This window comes from Mesoplodon bidens, assembly GCF_964165515.1.
Source record: "Mesoplodon bidens genome assembly, chromosome: 14".
NCBI classification, from domain to species: Eukaryota; Metazoa; Chordata; class Mammalia; order Artiodactyla; family Ziphiidae; genus Mesoplodon; species Mesoplodon bidens.
In genome coordinates this window covers 6,066,003-6,078,129 of record NC_138170.1, presented here as the reverse complement: position 1 = coordinate 6,078,129, position 12,127 = coordinate 6,066,003, and the positions used below count along the sequence as shown (strand labels likewise).

The window sequence follows — 12,127 nt, the reverse complement described above, 5'->3', positions numbered from 1 at the left end:
TTAAGTTAGCTAAAAAAAATTAATTACTTGATTTTGGGCCCTAAATCTTAGGTAGACAATGCACTTTGAAATCTAGTATTTAAAATAAACTCAGGTGTTTTCATGTGGGAATAAATGAATGCAAGCATAAATGAATGATAGACTTCAGAATCATTTACTAGGATTTTTCAGTGTTATATCTTACCACAATGGAAAAAGGAATGGCCAAGAAGCTAACCTATTAAGCACATATTATGTGCTCAATGTGCAAGATATCAGGGAAAAACTTAAGAGCATTCAGACACATTCCTTATCCTTATGGAGCTCACAGACTAGCTAGGGACATATATATATATATATATATATATATATATATGGGTTAATTATATATATATATATTTATAAAATATATATATTCTATATATTATATATATATATTATATATATATATATATATATATATATATATATATATATATATATAAAATTAAATAAGTTCCTACATTGCATTCCATATCAGGAATGATAGAAAGCACATCATGCTGTGGGAGAATATCAAGAGAGTCTTCCTGGAAGCACTACAGTATATCAACCACTAACTTTGTAACCTCCAGGCAGTTACTTAAATTCTCTGAACCTCGTTTTCCTAATATTTTTAATGGGGATGACAGCATCCCTTCCACAGAATGATTTTGAAAACACATTGCAGAGTGCATATCAAATGCTTAGCACAGTGCATGGAACATACTAAGCCCTCAATGTATCTTAGTTTAATAATAATTGAGGCATTTACTACGTGCAATCATCCTGTTGTCCCTCTAAGTGGTATTACTATTCCAATTTCTAAATCAAAAGCAAAAGCTCAGAGATTAGCAATGTTATGCAATATCACCCAGATGATAAAAGACAGACTTGGTTGCCAAATTCACATCGAATAGCAATACCTCGCTTATAATTTTAACATCTACCTTAAGAGAACATGATATATATTTTTTAACATCTTTATTGGAGTATAATTTATTTAGAATGCTGTGCTATTTTCTGCCATACAACAAAGTGAATCAGCTATATGTATACATATATCCCCATAGCCCCTCCTTCTTGCATCTCCCTCCCACCCTCCCTATCCCACCCCTCTAGGTGGTCACAAAGCACCGAGCTGATCTCCCTGTGCTATGCAGCTGCTTCCCAATAGCTATCTATTTTACATTTGGTAGTGTATATATGTCAGTGCTACTCTCTCACTTCATCCCAGCTTACCCTTCTCACTCACTATGTCCTCAAGTCCATTCTCTTTGTCTGTGTCTTTATTCCTGTCCTGCCCCTAGGTCCGTCAGATCCTTTTTTTTTTTTTTTTTTTTAGATACCATACATATGTGTTAGCATACAGTATTTGTTTTTCTCTTTCTGACTTACTCCACTCTGTATGACAGACCCAAGGTCTATCCACCTCACTAAAAATAACTCAATTTCATTTCTTTTTATGGCTGAGTAATATTCCATTGTATATATGTGCCACATCTTCTTTATCCATTCATCTGTCATTGGACACTTACATTACTTCCATGTCCTGGCTATTGTAAATAGTGCTGCAATGAACATTGTGGTACATGTCTCTTTTTGAATTATGGTTTTCTCAGGGTATATACCCATTAGTGGGATTGCTGGGTCATATGGTAGTTCTATTTGTAGTTTTTTAAGGAACCTCCATACTGTTCTCCATAGTGGCTGTATCACTTTACATTCCCGCAAAAAGGGCAAGAGGGTTCCCTTTTATCAACACCCTGTCCAGCATTTATTGTTTCTAGATTTTTTAATGATGGCCGTTCTGATTGGGGTAGGGGTTACACCTCACTGTAGTTTTGAGGTGCATTTCTCTAATGATTAGTGATGTTGATCATCCTTTTATGTGTTTCTTGGCCATCTGTATATCTTCTTTGGAGAAATGTCTATTTAGGTCTTCTGCCCATTTTTGGATTGGGTTGTTTGCTTTTTGATATTGACCCATATGAGATGCTTATATATTCTGAAAATTAATCCTTTGTCAGTTGCTTTGTTTGCAAATATTTTCTCCCATTCTAAGGGTTGTATTTTCGTCTTGTTTATGGTTTCCTTTGCTGTGGAAACGCTTTCATTAGGTCCCATTTGTTTATTTTTGTTTTCATATCCATTTCTCTAGGAGGTGGGTCAAAAAGGATCCTGCTGTGATTTATGTGATTTATGTCATAGCCTATGTTTTCCCCTAAGAGTTTTATTGTGTGCAAACTTACATTTAGGTATTTAATACATTTTGAGCTTATTTTTGTACACTGTGTTAAGGAGTGTTTTAATTTCATTCTTTTACATGTAGCTGTCCAGTTTTCGCAGCACCATTTGTTGAAGAGGCTGTCTTTTCTCCATGGTATATTCTTGCCTCCTTTATCAAAGATAAGTTGACCATATGTGCGTGGATTTATCTCTGGGCTTTCTATACTGTTCCATTGATCTATATTTCTATTTTTGTGTCAGTACCATACTGTATTCATTACTGTAGCTTTGGAGTATTGTCTGAAGTCAGGGAACCTGATTCCTCCAGCTCCCTTTTTCTTTCTCAAGATAGTTTTGGCTATTCGGGGGTCTTATGTGTTTCCATAGAAATTGTGCAATTTTTTGTTGTAGTTCTGTGAAAAATGCCATTGGTAGTTTGATAGGGATTTCATTGAATCTGTAGATTTCTTTAGGTAGTATAGTCATATTCACAACGTTGATTCTTCCAATCCAAGAGCATGGTATAACTCTCCATCTGTTTCTATTATTATAATTTCTTTCATCAGGGTCTTATAGATTTCTGTATACAGGTTTTTGTCTCCTTATGTAGGTTTATTCCTAGGTATTTTATTCTTTTTGTTGCAATGGTAAATGAAATTTGTTTCCTTAATTTCTCTTTCTGATTTTTCATTGTTAGTGTAAAGGAATGTAAGAGGTTTCTATGCATTAATTTTGTATCCTGCTACTTTACCAAAGTCATTGATTAGCTCTAGTAGTTTTCTGGTAGCATCTTTAGGATTCTCTATGTATAGTATCATGTCATCTGCAAACAGTGACAGCTTTACTTCTTCTTTTCCAATTAGGATTCCTTTTATTTCCTTTTCTTCTCTGATTGCTGTGGCTAAAACTTCCAAAACTATGTTGAATAAGAGTGGTGAGAGTGGGCAACCTTGTCTTGTTCCTGATCTTAGTGGAAATGGTTTCAGTGTTTCACCATTTGGAACAATGTTGGCTGTGGGTATGTCATATATGGCCTTTATTATGTTGAGGTAGTTTCCCTCTATGCTTAGTTTCTGGAGTATTTTTATCATAAATGGGTGTTGAATTTTATTGAAAGCTTTTTCTGCATCTATTGAGATGATCATATGGTTTTTATCCTTCAATTTGTTAATACGGTTTATCACGTTGATTGATTTGCATATATTGAAGAATCCTTGCATCCCTGGGATAAACCCCACTTAATCATGGTGTATGATCCTTTTAATGTGCTGTTGGATTCTCTTTGCTAGTATTTTGTTGAGGATTTTTGCATCTATGTTCATCAGTGATATTGGCCTGTAGTTTTCTTTCTTTGTGCCATCTTTGTCTGATTTTGGTATCAGGGTGATGGTGGCCTCATAGAATGAGTTTAGGAGTGTTCCTCCCTCTGCTATATTTTGAAAGAGCTTGAGAAGTATAGGTGTTAGCTCTTCTCTAAATGTTTGATAGAATTCTCCTGTGAAGGCATCTCATCCTGGGCTTTTGTTTGTTGGAAGATTTTTAATCACAGTTTCAATTTCAGTCCTTGTGATTGGTCTGTTTATATTTTCTATTTCTTACTTGTTCAGACTTAGAAGGTTGTGCTTTTCTAAGAGTGTGTCCATTTCTTCCAGGTTGTCCATTTTATTGGCATAGAGTTGCTTGTAGTAATCTCTCATGATCTTTTGTATTTCTGCAGTGTCAGTTGTTACTTCTCTTTCATTTCTAATTCTGTTGATTTGAGTCTTCTCCTTTCTTTTCTTGATGAGTCTGGCTAATGGTTTATCAATTTTGTTTATCTTCTCAAAGAACCAGCTTTTAGTTTTATTGATCTTTGCTATCGTTTCCTTCATTTCTTTTTCATTTACTTCTGATCTGATCTTTGTGATTTCTTTTCTTCTGCTAACTTTGGGGATTTTTGTTCTTCTTTCTCTAATTTATTTTGGTGTAAGTTTATGTTGTTCCTTTCAGATTTTTCTTGTTTATTGAGGTAGGGTTGTATTGCTATATACTTCCCTCTTAGAACTGCTTTGGTGCATCCCATAGGTTTTGGGTCATCGTGTTTTCATTTCCTCTTTGTTTTTTCAGTGATCTCTTCATTAGTTAGCATCGTATTGTTTAGCCTCCATGTGTTTGTATTTTTAAATTTTTTTTTTTCCTGTAATTGATATCTAGTCTAATAACGTTGTGGTCAGAAAATATACTTGATATGATTTCAATTTTCTTAAATTTACCAAGGCTTGATTTGTGACCCAAGATATGATCTATCCTGGAGAATGTTCCAAGAGCACTTGAGAATAAAGTGTTTTCTGTTGTTTTTGGATGGAATGTCCTATAAATATCAATTAAGTCCGTCTTGTTCAATGTGTCATTTAAAGCTTGTGTTTCCTTATTTATTTTCATTTTGGATGATCTGTCCATTGGTGAAAGTGTGGTGTTAAAGTCCCCTACTATTATTGTGCTACCATCAATTTCCTCTTTTATGGCTGTTAGCATTTGCCTTATGTATTGAAGTACTCCTATGTTGGGTGCATAAATATTTACAACTGTTATATCTTCCTCTTGGATTGATCACTTGATCATTATGTAGTGTCCTTCTTTTTCTCTTGTAATAGTCTTTATTTTAAAATCTATTTTTTCTGATATGAGAATTGTTACTCCAGCTTTCTTTGGATTTCCATTTGCTTGCAATATCTTGTTCCATCCCCTCACTTTCAGTCTGTATCTGTCCCTAGATCTGAAGTGAGTCTCTTTTAGACAACATATATATGGGTCTTGTTTTATTCATTCCACCAGTTTATGTCTTTTGGTTGGAGCATTTAATCCATTTACATTTAAGGTTATTATCAATATGTATTTTCCTGTTACCATTTTCTTAATTGGTTCGGTTTGTTTTTGTAGATCTTTTCCTTCTCTCATGTTACCTGCCTAAAAGATATTCCTTTAGCATTTGTTGTAAAGCTGGTTTGGTGGTGCTGAATTCTCTTAGCTTTTCCTCATCTGTAGAGGTTTTAATTTCTCCGCCAAATCCGAATGAGATCCTTGCTGGGTAGAGTCATGTTGATTGTACGTTTTTCCCTTTCATCACTTTAAAGATGTTGTGCCACTCCCTTCTAGCTTGCAGAGTTTCTGCTGAAAGGTCAGCTCTTAACCTTATAGGGATTCTCTTTTATGTTATTTGTTGCTTTTTCTTTGCTACTTTTAATATTTTTTTCTTTGTATTTAATTTTTGATAGTTTGGTTAATATGTGTCTCGTCATGTTTCTCTTTGGATTTATCCTGTATGGGACCCTCTGCTCTTCCTGCACTTGACTGACTATTTCCTTTCCCATGTCAGGGAAGTTTTCAACTATAATCTCTTCAAGTATTTCTCAGACCCTTTCTTTTTATTTTCTTCTTCTGGGACCCCCATAATTCAAATGTTGGTGTATTTAATGTTGTCCCAGAGGTCTCTGAGACTGTCCTTAATTCTTTTCATACTTTTTTTTTAAATTCTGCTCTGCAGTAATTATTTCCACTATTTTATCTTCCAGGTCACATATCCGGTCTTCTGTCTCCATAGTTCTGCTATTGATTCCTTCTAGATAATTTTTAAATTCATTTATTGTGTTGTTAATCATTTGTTGTTTGCTCTTTAATTCTTTTAAGTCCTTGTTAAACGTTTCTTGTATTTTCTCTATTCTATTTCCAAGATTTTGGATCCCCTTTACTATTATTACTCTGAATTCTTTTTCAGGTATACTGCCTATTTCCTCTTCATTTTTTTTTTTTTTTTTTTTTTTTAGTCTGGTGGGTTTTTACCTTGCTCCTACATCTGCTGTGTATTCGTAGTTCCTGTTGTTTTTGGTGTCTACCCCCAGTGGGTGAGGTTGGTTCAATGGCTTGTGTAGACTTCCTGGTGGAGGGGACAGGTGCCTGTGTTCTGGTGGGTGGGGCTGGATCTTGTCTTTCTGGTGGTCAGGACTGCATCTGGTGGTGTGTTTTGGAGTGTCTGTGAACTTATTATGATTTTAGGCAGTCTCTCTGTTAATGGATGGGGTTGTGCTCCTATCTTGCTAATTGTTTGGCATGGGGCGTTCAGCACTGGAGCTTGCTGGCCCTTGGGTCCACCTGGGTCTTAGCATTGAGATGGAGCTCTCTGGGAGAGCTCTTACCAATTGATATTATGTGGGGCTGGGAGGTTTCTGTAGTCCAGTGCCCTGAACTTGGCTCTCCCATCTCAGAGGCTTAGGGCTGACACTAGTCTGGAGCACCAAGTCCCTGTCAGCCACAGGGTCAGATCACTCCAATGGCTTCTTATCATACTTGGGAGAACATGGTATTCCTGTAACTTATTTTTCAGATCTCTGACATCAAAACAATGTGGCTACCACTGTTCTCTGGCTTGGTTTTTATTCAGGTAAAATGCTAGGCCTTAAGGTAAATAATTTTCCATGGCAGATTTCTAAGAACCACCCAAGGTTATGTTTGGCTGGGTTGGTGTAATAAAGGCCCAATGACAGAGCTACATGTGATTGGTTAAAAAAAAATGTAAGAATTAAAATATTATTTTTTTTCTTTTAAATCAACATGCTGAAACTAATTTGCTCAACTAATGGCAGGCACTGACATCCTACCAATTAACTGCTTCTAGAATGTGACAGTATCACCAGCTCTACCAAAGCAGTTATTGCTATTACCTGCAGAGAGATGTATATGAAGAAAAAGCAAGATTCTCTATAATTTCTCAACTTATAAACAATGAAATTGTCAAATTAAAAAAAAATAGAGAAGATTCTGGCAATCTGGAAGAGGTGAACTTTATGCAAAGCAATTAGAGGGTTAAATCCAGAACTGACCCTCCTTGCTGTGATAAGAGGGCCACCTTCTTCCAGACCAGGGTTCATTCTCATGTCTTCATCAATTGTAAAATACCTCTCTAGTGCCTCCCTCTTCTTTGAACATTTGTATAACTCTCTACACAGACTGGTGGCTGTAGGATAATGGCTGTTGTCCATGAAGAAAAAAAAATATAGAAAAAAATGAGCACTTCTAAAAGATTGCTTATTGAAATATATAGTTATGATATTAATATTTTTCAACATAGACCATAGACCCTACATTGGCTTGAAAGTTTGATTTTTCTCATCACGATGGGAATATATACATATATAAATATTTTTTAATGAGTTCACCTAATTAATATTAAAAAGCAGTCAAATAGCTCTACCAAAGAATACCAAGCAGAAATAAATATTGCTCTGCACTGTTGTCTCTATCCCTTCTCTTGACACGAGTTGGGAGCTATAGAACAACTTAGCTCTGAACTTGATTAATGCCTTGCATTAGATCATGATGATGAAAGAACTAGATGGTCCCTTAAATGTTTATAGTTGCATGTCTTTTCTTCAAGCTATATTTAATAGCATCACTTAGTAATTCTTTATACTTAAAACTCACCATTCTTAGAAAGTTTTTTTATTTTTTTTATGTCTAACAGAAATTTAAACCAACTTTCTAAGGAACATTCTTATCTTACCTTTAGCCTATTTTCCCAAATATTTTATTCTTAATATTTTAATTCTACTTTTTTTTATTCTTCTTCCAAGAACATAGAAACCATGAGTCAACTCTGTTGCCTTATAGAGATTCTGAAGCTTTGGTGTGAAAATGGATCACCTGGCATGTTGAAGGTGGGGTTAAGTAAAGTTTCCAAGAACCTATATAATCCCTACAGTCCTGATTCAAGGGGTCTACAGCCTGGTCCAGGATTCTGCATTTTAACAGTCTCCTCCAACCTCTTTCTGCATTTGGCACGCAGATGATCCTCTGACCATTTTGAGAGACACTCACTAAAACGAGAATAGGTCATAAAATTTTCTTTCATATCCAGTGCCCACCTACCTTTCTTATTTCACCTTTGATTCTTCTCCATCTTTCCACCCATCTCTGATATTTTCAGGTCTGGTCAGCATAGAATACACCTATACCTCAATATTATGGACATTCTGAACCTCTTCTGGGATAATCATTTCTCTCCTCCTCTACTTTAAACTCCTATCCATTTATCTGTGAAGACTCAAAGATATTGTCCCATTTTTGAAGCTTCCCCTTCCCCTTCTCTACAGGAATGTCCATATCACTTTGTATATATTTCTGTGAGAGTGATAATTATAATATAATCTATCACAGTTACTGATTATGTGTCTGTTTTCCATTGCTATTTCCATGTCCATACATATGACAGTGAATATCACATGTTATTTACTCAATAAATATTTGTTGAATTATAAATCCAACTGAACTTCTATTTCTAAAATTACTCCTAGCGACATTTCAGGGGAGGAGGAGAAGAGTTGTCATCCTTGTTGTTGTTCTCTTGGGACAAACCTAATTGTAATATCTTTAACTTCCTTTAATAGGCTAGATTGTTCCACAAAAATTTATGGAAGTTCTACTTCAACATTTTGGGGAAAATTAGTTCTAAGAGAACATTCCTTGCTTTGTAAAACTGACCTTGATCATACTACTTCTTATTCCCTTATAAACAATTTATCTTTTGAAAGTGATTTCCTGAGATAATATATTCTAGAAATTAATTTTTATGTTATGATAGAAAATTACAAAACATTCACCGGATGATGTAAACCAAGTCCTTAGAATCTGGGATAGGTAATAAAGCAGGTCTACTCACAGAATTTCTGTCTGTTAGAAAGGCCAAAGTAGTAACTTGGAAGGAACTTGGATGGCAAGAAATACAAAAACAGTGCCCTCTAAGTGATACAAAATATACACTGAAAATCACCTATGAATCTACAGCAACAGAGAGGCTTTCAAACCTAAGTGTGCTTTGTCAAAGTGGGTAAGTCATGCCCAAATCTATAACCTCTTTCCAAGTGTATTAGGGAAAGAGACTTGCATAATCATTGTCTCTTTGAGAGCAGAGTCTGACATGATTCCTAGTCAGTGCAAGAAACTTCCATTTGCTTTGGAAAATAACCCTGGTTACATGGATTCTCACTAACTTATGGGTATTTCCATGACCATCCAATGATTCTAAACCTGTCAGTGATAATCCCTTTGATTGTCCAAATGATAATCCATTTCAACCTTTTTCAGAAAACCACAATGTCCCAGAGCTAGAGCCTCCTTCTGTCCATAATTCCTTCCTTTTATTTATTTCTCTTCCTCAGTCATGGCTGTGAGTGATCATGTGACCTCTTGTGTAACTAAGAAAATAGCTGCCTGATTATATTTTAATAATCATTGCAAGTCAGTCACTTGCCACCTCCTCTTCATATATTATAAAGTCAGCATATAATTAAGGGTAGAGGGGCTCTGGGAAGTTATGGGACTCGACTCTTAGCAAAGACTTTTGATTTTGATACGTGGCATTTCTAAACACGATAGCCTCTGCAACATTTACAATTCTGTGGGCTTGCTTACCTGCCCTCATTATGTACACACAAACAACACAAATCTAAACCATGCTGTTCAAAGTTAGCTGAAGGCCTCAGCTTCTCACAAAACCTTCTCAGTACAATCCAGTCTACCCCAGACCACTCTGACACTTACTGTCTTCACTTTTGAGTTGTCACTTGACATCTGTCCAGACTCCCAAAAAGGTTGCACATTCCTCAAGAGTAGGAGCCAGGGCTTACATGTCTTTTATCCTTCATAGCACATAGCTCAGTAACCACCAATTCCCTACTCATGAACTCTTCCCAATAGCACAAGGAAATTCCTGCAATACTGCATAAGTAATTTTGAATTTAAGAGTCCCAATGAGGCCTAGATCCCTCTATTACCTAGCTGATGAGGATATTTTCTTTATCTCAAATAATCAGAATAACATAAAATTATGGAGTTAAAAAACAAATCAGTCTTCCAAGTCAACACACAGCTAATCATCATGGGCTTGATATTGTAAGCTTAAAAGAACAGGACCCACTAACATCATTAACCAAATAATACTACATCAGATATAGAGTATGTATTAAGACTAGTTTGGACTGAAATTTTCTATCTACTTTGAAAAACTAACTGTATGTCATCTGCAAAAATTAGGTCTCATCAACTATACAATCTTTTTCTCCCATAAACTGGTTCTTCAAAAATATATCATTTTATGATAGAATTTTAGAGCAGGATTACTTTAGAATAATCCTTTAAATCATCTATCATCATTTTAGAGATGAGAAAACTGAGACCCAAGAGATCTAAGTAATTTACTTTGAGTTACCTAATTAGCCACTGACAGAAATAGGACTAGTGCACCAGTGTTCAGACCCCAGATTAAGCAACTTGTGTTTTATCTCACTCGTTTGTTTGGAGCACAATATATGTATGTATTTTAAATTATAATTCAAATACATACAAAATGGATATAAAAACACTGAACACCACTATAAATGAAACATGCACATGAGGGTATACAAGTGCATGCACAATGCATTCCATGATAGATTCTCTGAATTTGCACAAGCGCACAACACAACCATTCTTAACTCACGAAGTTTAAAGATGATTGTATTCCAAGGGTTTGTAAAATATGAGCATTTCTTACCTGGCAGCTGTATGAGGGGTTGACAAAAGACATTAAAAACTTGAGCTATGATTAGATATCGGATTTTTCTGGCACTGAAGGTTAACTTCTACCTGGGTTTCCAGGGTCTAGCACTTTTAATGGAAGGTAGGCCAGAGATTGGAGAAGGATCACCCAACATATGAGACATTGGCATTGTTACCCACATTGCAATATTAAGTTGACTGCAGGTGATTATCACCTAAATCTTCCTATGGGCCAGTTATGACTCTATTTCTCCTTATTGTGCCTGAAATCTCTACTGTTACAGTTGCTTCTTTAGGTTAGAAAGCTTAGGTGGGAAAATAACTTCAGCAGTCATGATACCACTCCACCCCAGGTAATGAAAAGGGGGAGAGCCGTTGTGGGGGAAGGATAGAGGCTCTGCATGTAACAGAAGAGCTACTGATGAAAAAGGACTCCTCCTTATGGTGTCCAATAATTTTAAATTTGGGGGCAAATCTAAACAGCATTGACTGTATGAGGTTTGGTCCCTTCACTGAGCTTAAGATCTAGCAATGAGGTAAAACATAAACAATTTAATACAATCCTCTTGAGTAGAAATTTGGTGTGGAGTATACAGACTGAGATACAAGTAGCATTTCTCTTTCTGAACGTTAATAGATAATGTAATCTAATGTATGTTCCATGTGCATAATCTAAAGGCCATTAAAACATTTGAACATTGGGGATAAAAAGGACTCCTCCTTTTAAACTACCCCAATTCTCCAATACCAATATCCATACATACCTAGTTAACTAGGAATTTGAAAAAATGAATGATACCCGCTTAACACATTTCATAATACCTATGATTCAAACTAGAATACTTTTAATCCCACCCCATGAAAAGTAATGGGCCTCACATTCTGATGGTCAAACCTTTTTAAAAACACCCACCCTGATGCTTTGACATCCCTTAAAGATGTAACCATCTCCATGAACCTTCTTTGTCCTCTAATATAAAAGTTGACATTTTAACCATTTTAATAGATACCCAGGAGAGAATGAGGAAAATGAAGGAACACACTCACTCCAGTTGATCTTTTCCTTCTAAATACTATGGCATATAAAAGAATTAATCAGTAATAATAGAAACCCAAATGAAACAAAGAACAGTGGTTTTTTACAGCTCTTTACCAAGAAATCCTATAAAACAGCATCATTGTTATGACATGCAACAAAAAGGTAGCAAATTTGGTTGAGACACATTGAAATGGATGCACCCTAATCTTGCAAGAGTGGTGACTCTTTTTTTTAAATAAATATTTTAGTTTTTGCATTTGAAAGTTTTCATTTGTTTATATCAGAACCAAGTTT

At 35.4% G+C, this 12,127-nt stretch overlaps 1 protein-coding gene across 4 annotated transcripts in view; it reads right to left on the bottom strand.

Moving 5' to 3' along the window:
• Nucleotides 1-12,127, bottom strand: part of CTNNA2 (catenin alpha 2) — a gene marked incomplete at its 5' end in the record, with an annotated part of 1,045,541 nt that overhangs the window by 19,389 nt on the left and 1,014,025 nt on the right. The gene's annotated exons all lie outside the window — the stretch shown is intronic.